Here is a 9,771-nt window from a genome sequence, read left to right as displayed (position 1 = left end):
CTGGTAAATTTGCAGACTGCTTCAGGACACTGATTTACATTCAATCCAGTCCTTTCGAAGAAATTGGTTCTTCTGAAAAGTATAAAGCTAAAGTTACCTCAGCAACAACAGAAAATGTCATTTTCCCTAAACCAAAAGGAGTGTGACTGAAGGATCCTGTCAGTCTGGAAAGTTCTGGTATATTGAAATTTTCTGTGGAGACCTAACTACTGACTATTTCCATCAGGCCACACAAAAATAGGATACTATAAAAGAAAAAAAAATTAAAGAAGGATGTAGCATCATCATCATATCTTCTGCTTAGAAGTTATATAGGCTTATATTTTATTTTACTAAAATCTTTTGCAAATGGTACAACACCAATGGCATGGATATATTAGGAAAAAATTCTTTACTGTGAGGCTTGATAAGGCCCTGGTTTCCCTGCTTGATGAGGATGTCCCATTCTGGAAGTGTTCAAGAACGGGTTGGATGGGTCTTGGGGCAGCCTGGACTAGTTGAAGATGTCCCTGCCTAGGAAAGGGGGTGCAATGAGATGATCCTGCTTTCCAACACAGGCCATTCTATGATTCTGTTATTCAAATAGAAAAAGACTCTCTTCTGCTCTCTGACCCGAAGTCAGTATTAGAAATAAATTGTGGGAAGAGAGTGTCAGATTTCACCCACTGGCCTATTTTGGCTTCTTGCACCCCATGGGAGTGAGGTGCAGAGAAGAAAACAGCTTAAAAAACTTTTCCACTCTATACTGTGGATGTATTAAGCCATTTCTTCACCATGCAACTCCATGATGCATTTTGAGGAAATATTTCTTTTCAGAAGCCACACACATCTCAAAGCTTTTATAGGTGCATCACACTTCTCTGCACTTCTTTTTGGACATGTGGAAGAAAGGGAGAAGTCATTTATGGCTCTCCAGTCTGGGCCATCAGTGTTATGTTAGATGTACCCTGGAGCCCTCTTAACCTACAGAATTGTTTATAAGTTTCCCTGTGGAACCTTTTACTGGTAGAAGATAAAGACAAATGTACTGCTTCCAGCAGAATCTTTCCTTCCCCTTTAGCTGAAAGTGAGACCAGAGAAGTGTATCAATCATACCTTTTTCTAAATATACACACATATAGACATTTAATCTGAAAACACTTCAATTCAGAGAATTGAAATGTCTTATTTTCTGTCTGAACCAGTAACATAAAAATACTTCTCAATAGTATATTTACCAGTCTTCAGTCTCAGCATTTCTTGCCTCTCAACTTGGTGATGAGGTAATTGACCTGGACATAAGCACATAGTGAAGTCCTTTAATATGTCTATTCCACCACAGCTTTGGGAATTTCCTGTCCCTCATTTTGGGGGGAAATTATGATCATAAGGAATGCTATTTCCCTGGGCTGTGGGCCTACAGGAACAGGCAGCACTGCTGTGCAGAAAAGTCCTCTCCAAGGACACAGATCACAGAATGGCTGGTGCTGGAAGAGGCCTCTGGAGATTGCCCAGTCCCACCTCCCCTGTGTGAAGCAGACTCGTCTCAAGCAGGGTGCTCAGGATCATGTCCAGATTGGGTTTGAATATGGGCACAAAAGGACACTCCACAATTTCTCTGGGCAGCCTGTTCCCGTGCTTGGGACCCTTACAATGAAGAAGATTTTCCTGTGTTGTGGTTTCTGCCCATTGCCCCTGTCCTGTAAGTGGGCACCACAGAAATGAATCTGCTCCTTTCTTCCCCTGCTGCTTCTTCTCCCACGACCCTCACCTCTTATCCCTCTTGTCCCTTATGGGCTCTTTTAGAAGATAAGGTATTTGTGCTGTCTCAAAGCAGACAGCATCTCTGAATCATTCTCAAAGATACAGAAAAAAGTTATTTTTCTCTGGTTCTCAGCCATCTCCTTTGCTAAGCTACACTGGACCAGCCCAACAAGTGGACAGGGGGAGAATCTTCCTCCTTTATTGCAGATAAAAATCTCATAACCACAACCATTTAATATTGGCTTTGGTTCCCAAGGAGATGAAGACCAGTCTGACCCTCCACATTTCTTTAGGAGTAGAGCTCACCATCATGTGTTGCCTGTTTCTTCCCTTGATCTGTAGCTCCACAATGTAGATTTCCTCCCTTGAGCACACATGTTCTTCTACTTCTGCCTTTTAAGCAATAGCTTTAAATCTGCTGGGTTGTTTTGGTTGTTTTTTAATTTTTACTAATGTGAAAATATTTGCACGCCTGTATAGATGCTTGGGATTATATATCTACATAGATATAGATACATAAATGCCTTTTATTCTTTCCTTTTGCTTTTCTATTACAAAGTCTCTAATGTGCTGTGCTAAAGGGCTAAAGGTGGGTGGCTTTAAAAGGGGCTGATTTCATTACATTTTATTGTGTTTAAAATGTGGTTGCATTTATTGTGCGAAACACTTGACAGCCTTGGTCACGTCATGTCTCATGAAGGCACTTGGAAATGAGCACACACATAGAAAGCTACATCAAGTTCCTCCCCCCCAGTCCCTCCCCAAGCAATATAGGGTTGTTTCTTTAGCTGGCACTTAATCCTTCCAAACTTGGCCCCCTTTCTGAAATTAACTCATCCAATAATGGACATGCTCCATTAAAATGATGAAGATAAAGAACTCTGCCAGTGCCTGACTTACTAAGAAAACCATCTCATTCTCAGGCCAAAAGAACACACTTGAGCTGTGACAAAGGATCTGTGTAATTGAGAGCCAAGACTCCCCTCTCATTTATTTCCACGAGTTGGTATTCTTTGACTGTCCATGTTTCTTTTTGTCCTTGGGAAATGGGTCGTGCATTTATAGTGGAAAGATCTAAAATTAAAAATAATTAAAAAAAAAAATGTATTGTGGAAACTTCCAGAAAGATTTTCCTTCATCTACCCAAAGACTTGCATATTTTTCACATACATTTATTGTATTAAGGTTTTCATTTACTGGCAGTTGGTGCTTTGATTACAGATCCAGACAGGGAGTCAAGTTCACATTTGTTTGGTTCCCAACTCTGTGACTGACTTAAGGTGCATTATGAGGCAAGACACTCATTCCTTGATTTCTGTAAAAAAACCAAACAAAAACAACAAACCAACAAAAGTAGCACTTTTTCATGTCTGCTGAGAGCTGAAAGGAAAAATAACTAATACCTGTCAAGAAGCATTACTATTTATAGGCTGCTGTGATGAGGTGCAAGTATACAACAAAATATCACATTCAGTCCACATTAACAAAAAATGCATTTCATCATTAAACAGACTTTTGACCATGATGGAAATAAAAAGTCTTGCTTTTATATTAATCCAAAACAGGAAATCTGGGCCCAATACCTTTGTGGGATCCTTCTTCCAGAGAAACTGTGTATTAGAGTAATGGCCCCTGACCTGTGTGTTGTAGTTTGTATTCCGCCCAGGAAATGTTCTGACTTTCCTCATGGATGTAGAAAATTAAAACCCCTTAAAACTAAGGAGGCTGTGGCTGCAGTCCAGGTTGGCAGGGAGAGCAAAGAAAGATGCTGCTCACATTACTCAGTCATTACTTCTGCCTATGAGCCATAAAGGCTGAGAGCTGCAAAGACAGAAAATCCAATAATGGAAGAAAAATAAAAGCCTGTGAATTAAAATGACCCCAAATACCAAATGTCAGATGGAGTAGATATCTTGCTAGGCATCAACAGGCACAAGAGTGTCCTCTGGATTAATTTTATCTGGTTTTATACACTTTAAGGCTATAAAAGAGGATTATCTCATTGAGTCTGACCTCTGGCATAATGCAGGCAATAAAAAATGTATTCAGTTGCTGCTGCATGGAGCCCACTAATTTGTGTTTAACTAACAGAGTTATTTCAGTGGAGCAGCCCTTCTTGGCCTTGAAGATTCAGTGCTGGTAGAGTCCACTTCTCTTCTGAGCAGACAGCAAATTGCAGCTTGGCCAATATCCAGGGAGGAGAAGTGCTCCCTTGAGTGCAGTGCCCACTATTGGTGCAGGGGCACTGCAGGAATTTGGGAGTGGTCCTCACCCTCCCATGTCCCTGTGGCACTTCCTTCCACCTGCCAACATAAGCATTGTGCAACCATTCCCCTGACAGGTTAAGGGAGATAGTTAAAATTAAATCAGTTCAGTGTTTGGGGTTTTTTTGGGTGGACTGCACAGCGGGGTAGGGATAAATGATGGGAGATCTTTCAGCTGCACTGTTGGTTTATGCCATTCCAGATTAGCATACATGAACCTGCTGGTTTGTGTTATTTGGTTTGTTTCTAATGATTTCAGGTCTTTTTGCAGCTGAGTGGTGCAAAAGAGGCTGAATCTCAAGAAGCAATGCCACTCAATGTTCATAAATTATTATATTGAAGGAAACTGCTATCAGGCACTGGGTGTTACTTACAACATTTGGCATGCCAATTAATCCATACATAAGTTCCCATGAAACAAAACAGAATTGTTTTCTCTAAGTGACAGAAACACAAGTCAAAATTATAGTCTGTACACATGCTGAAAATTCAATTTTCTTCATAAAATTTAAAACTGAGTATTATCCTCCCTGTCCCCCTACTTTTGGGTCTTATGCAGTAACATGTTCCCAAATGTGCAGTAGTCACTCTTACCTGTTATCACTAGTCCATGCCATGAGCATGGCCTAGAAAAACACAACTTTCTACATCATTAGATCCTCCCAAATAAGCCCAGTTCTTAGCCCACATGCTGATAGCAGAGCTGTTGCCTCCATTTCTCTCACAGACAGAGCCCAAGGCAAAACAACATGAGTGTCAAACTCCATGGTCTTGTAGAATTAAAAAATGCAAGGAAGAAAAGATGTAGTTCAGGTAAACTCCATGCTACTTCAGCATCCAGGAGAGGGAGAAAATCAAAAATCAAAATTATAACCCATGGCAGCCCAATAAAGCAAAAAAGTATGCACCATCATTTACTGCTCTTTCTGTATTATTTTAAATTATGTACTAATATTTTCTGTGACTGTCACCAGAGCACTCTGTGGCATGCTACTGGCCCACCTCACTAGATAATTGACCAGAAGTATGACTCTTCTCACAGCTGTATTTAGTCATACTAAAGTGAAAGATTTAATCAGTTTTGAAGTAGGTATCTCAGTTCTTTCCTCTGTGAATATAGAGATTTGTTGTCCTTTCCCCCAAGCTTTACCCACCTCAGATAACTGCAACCCGTTCTGCCCCTCAGTGCACCGCAGGGGATTTATCTAAAGCTACAGGTTATAGAAGATGATTATTTAGATATCTCAGTTTAGTCGCCTATCGCTTAGATGACTAGTCAGATTAAACTAATCACATTTGATGAGATGATTGTAAGCTTAACTGCAAGCAAAAAGTCTCACATGCATTTCATCATTTATTTTGGCATCAGGCTATCACAGCAGTGGGGTTTTTTGTCTTTCCCTTTTTTTTCTTATTTGAGCATAGAGGTGGTTAAAATTTCACTCGTTATGAGTTTTCAATTACACGTTTCATCAAGTTTCCATGGTAGAAGAAAATTGGAATTTTTAGCAAATAAATAACCTTGGGGTTTGACCAACAGTGCAGGACAAAAGTTCTTATAAAACTTGGTTTAGTCATTTGTTTGTATTTTTATACATTTAGTATCAGCTTTACCAAAATATAAGAATCATTTTATTATTACTATTGATTTTTCTTTACCTTTGTGTATGGATTTACAGAATAGAGATTAAGCATCAGGGGCAGTGCCCTACCAGAAGACAGAACTATGTTTTTCAGCCTGAAGACAAGAATCCTAATTATAGGACACAATTTAAAATCCTGTAGCATTTTTTTAATAGGAAAAGGTATTAACCTGATGATCCTGCCAATCCCCAAATGAAGTGCCTAATTTACTTTGTTCAGGAAATATTGCCTTCCTAATTAAACTTGTTATTAGTTCTTTATGCTCCTTTCTCCTGCCTTGAATGTTTGATTTAAAAGGATTTCTGTTTTGGTGTTGAATTCGTACTTTTGGTTTATAGCCTGTAAGAACTTTGGGAATATAAAATGAATACAATGTTTTCTTGGGTTTTCCTTATTATTATTGAGTGATGCCTGTTGAAACATTGTGCCACGTCAACCCTCTGAATACAGCTTGAAACAGGAATGTATTGGCCATCAGTAATTACAGGTGGAAGCTGATGTTTCAGGGCATTAGAGAGGATCAAAATCATGCCATGTTCAGCCACCACTCTTTGCTAATGCAAGCTGGCAGGAGTCACCCTCAGAGGGGGTGTTCCTCCCTGTCAGTGCATTCCCAGCTCCCTCCAGAGCCTTGGTGTTCCCTTTCCTGCTGGGCTGTGAGTGCTCCTTTCATGGTGCTGGATGTGATGGGCTGTGACACCTCTCGTCTCAGTGAAGAGCAGTCTCAAACAATACTGGGACAGGTCACTTAGAGCCTGCCAGCTGGAAGAGAAATTGGATGGCACTGATGGAAAGTCTATTTTTATCAGCCCAGAGTAACTTCAGTTCTGTGAAGTGCAAGCTACCTTATGGCTCATGATGGAGGCTAAAAAACCTGATACTTTCACAGTTAGGTGTTATCCCTTTCCTTCTATTACAACCAGGTGATTTCACATGGTGCAGCTTCTCATCTACTGGAACATGAAATAAAACTGTGAAGAAAAGCTCTTTTAACCACTCCAAAATAAAATGCACGGTTCATTTGTCATATAGAAATGCAGAATCACAGAAAGAAAAAAAAAAAAAATTGGATAAGCCCTCTAAGATCATCAAATCCAACTGTTCCCCTAGCACTGTCAAGACCACCACTAACCCATGTCCCCAGCTGCCACATCCACACACTTTTTCAATCCCTTCAGGGATGGGGACTACACCAGTGACCTGGGCAGGCCCTTCCAATGCTTGACAACCTTCTCCATTAATAATAGTAATAATAATAATAATAATAATAATAATAATAATAATAATAATAATATCATCCAATCTAAATTCCCCCTGGTGCCACTTGAAGACATATCCTCTTGTCTTTTCACCTCTTACCTGGGTGAAGAGCCCCCCTGGCTCCCTGGGCTCGTGTCCAGCCCACAGCAGACTCTCCCCAGCTGTCCCCTCCTGGCAGGAGCTGTGCAGAGCCACAAGGTCCCCCCTGAGCCTCCTTTGCTCCAGGCTCAGCCCCTTCCCAGCTCCCTCAGCCTCTCCTGGGGCTCCAGCCCCTTCCCAGCCCCGTTCCCTGCCCTGGACACGCTCCAGCCCCTCAGTGTCTCTCTTGTGCTGAGGGCCCAGAGCTGTCCCAGCACTGGAGGTGCCTCAGCAGGGCCAGCACAGGGACGGGCCCTGCCCTGGGGCTGTGTCACAGCCTGGCTGGGACAGCCCAGGGGCCATTGGCCTCTTGCCCCCCTGGCACCCTGGGCTCGTGTCCAGCCCCTGGCACCAGCACCCTCAGGGCCTTTCCCAAAGGGCCCTTTGCAGCCCCTCTGCCCAGCCTGGAGCTGCAGGGAATGGTGTGACTCATCAGAGCCCAGCACTTGGCCTCGTTGAACCTCATAAAATTGGTCTTAGACCATAAACCATGGACCATCCCCATCCCTGCTCCTCCTGATTCAATGGTAAAGAGGTCAATCTGTTTACCACCTAATCTGATGACCTGACACGCACCACCAAAAGTGTCTGCTGCCCTGACTTTGTGTATTTCCTCTTCCCTTGCATGCTTCAGCTGTTCTTCATAGCACATTAGAGGATTGCTGTCTTTATTAGTCACCGATAACACATTAATACATTCCTTCTCCTATTACCTCGGACACTAATTTGGTGGAATTGGATACTGACAGTACATTGATGTTGTTAAGGTTAATGACCCAGAGATTTACAAGAGAAGTCACATTAGAAGTCAAATTGATTGTAATAATTGTTTCACTGAACAGTGTCAACATTAAGTACAGTATGTTGTGCTGTGCCATTCAGGGAGGCCCTGTGGCTGTTACAATCACTGCAGCGCTGTTGACATCCCCTCCTTACAAGACAATCCACGCTGAAATACATTTAGGTAAATGCAGCTCTAATAAATGGATGCCTAAGACGTTCTAAGATATGAGACACTGTGTTTCCAGCCTCTGCACATTATTTTGCCTCCGAGCATATTTTGTGTTTCCATTCGCTTCTGAGGAGATCGTTGCTTTTCCCAGGCAGGGTTGAGCAGAAAGCAAAATTTGGTGGTTATTGCCTCCTTTTGGCCTGAATTGTGAGGCAGTACATAGCACTTCTGCTGTTCAGTCCTAAATTTTTCTCAGACAAGTGACTACTTGGCAGTTCAGATGCTCTGAAATTATACTGCTTTAAATATTTAAGCTTCAATATAGTGGGTGAAATAATTTTTCTGTTAACATTGCTCTCATATTGACAGTGGCATGCAGGAATTTCAGATGAGATGCTGCGAGAATATCACAGAAATATCATCCCTGACCAAAGCATGTGTGGTTGCCTCTGTGCAACTAATAAAACAAACTACTTATTACTTTTCACACTGTAGAGCTCGTTCTCTCCCTTGCCTGTTACTCTGTGCATTGCTGCTCCTTCTTCCTCTTGCATTTTTCCCTTCTCACTCGGGATACTGATCCTGCAGCTGCAGAAGTCACTGCTGAGGGCTGAGTGGCACCGTGAATGGTGAGATGAAAGGTGCTTGTCATGCTGGAGTCCTGTACAGTCATGCACACCCCCACAGGCTTTGACTCACCCGCTCCTGCTCTCGTCGTGTCTGCTCTGACTGCAGGGTAATCACGACGCTGCTGACGGTGCTGAGCTCTGACTAAAGCTCATGTCAGGAAATGAACCCCTCATGCTCCTGACTGAAGTTTCCTTCACACGTCTCAGTTTGTTTCTCAGTCTTATTTGCAATATCTCAAGACCTCAACCAAACCGTATATTTTTCCAAGAACATTCAGATTTTAGCAACAGCAGCAAACGTTCCATGGAAGGAGGAAAGCTCTGAGTAAAAAACATGTGTCTGCTTTGGCTCTGATAATACACACTAAATATATTCATCTTCCCTTCTTCCTTTCTCCCATTCTCATTTTCTTTTCTTCTACAACTAGTTTACATGCTGTAATTATGAAATGATCTCTAAGGTCTCTTCCGGCCCAAGCTATTCTATAATTCTGTTTTTATGTCTGCAACATTGATATATCAGCTAGTCACCTCTGACTCCTTTTCCAAACAGTGGGAAAAATTAAAAACTTGCCATGATTAGTCTCAGCCTAGAATGGATGAAGTGCAGCCTAAAAGGAAACCACTACACTCAGCTCGCAATCTCTAAGCACATTTAAACTCTAAGCAGAGTAAAACCTACAGGTTATTGTGATAATAATTGTTGTAATCACGGACTGAAGAAGGGCAATGGTTCCTGGGCTGTCCCAGCCAGGCTGTGACACAGCCCCAGGGCAGGGCTCCCAGGGAACAGGGACAGGAGGAGAGGAAACAGCCTCAGGCTGGGTCAGGGCAGGTTTGGATCAGATATTGGGGCAAATTTCTTTCATGGTAAAGGTTGTCAAGCACTTGTGCAGTCTGCCCAGGGCAGAAGGTATGGGAAAGCTGTGTGGATGTGGCACTTGAGGATGTGGATTAGTAGTGAACAAGCTGGGTGCTGAGTGGATGAACTTGGTCTCAAGGGTCTTTTTGACCTATGATTCTGTAAAGGTGATTGCGGTGAAAATAATTTCGTTTTTGTTCATAAATTCCTAGACTAATGAGGTTGAATTGTGCTTTCTGTCTATGCCACACCTACCAAAAATGTGGTTTTCCCGTTCTC

At 42.1% G+C, this 9,771-nt stretch overlaps 1 long non-coding RNA gene across 2 annotated transcripts; it reads right to left on the bottom strand.

Annotated features, from left to right (window-relative positions):
* Positions 1 to 2,029: 2,029 nt before the first annotated feature.
* Positions 2,030 to 7,674, bottom strand: LOC135291289 (uncharacterized). 2 transcript variants are annotated; one of them, XR_010354091.1, is made up of 3 exons: positions 7,626 to 7,674; positions 2,914 to 3,058; positions 2,030 to 2,817 (listed from the first exon to the last, which is right to left on the bottom strand). It is a non-coding gene; the product is annotated as an uncharacterized LOC135291289 (long non-coding RNA). The 2 variants fall into 2 exon arrangements; XR_010354090.1 differs by lacking the exon at positions 7,626 to 7,674 and adding an exon at positions 7,011 to 7,093.
* Between the last annotated feature and the right edge of the window lie 2,097 nt (positions 7,675 to 9,771).

This window comes from Passer domesticus, chromosome Z (genome assembly GCF_036417665.1).
Source record: "Passer domesticus isolate bPasDom1 chromosome Z, bPasDom1.hap1, whole genome shotgun sequence".
Taxonomy (NCBI): Eukaryota; Metazoa; Chordata; class Aves; order Passeriformes; family Passeridae; genus Passer; species Passer domesticus.
Note: the sequence above shows the minus strand (reverse complement) of the source record. Positions and strands in the feature narration are given on the sequence as shown.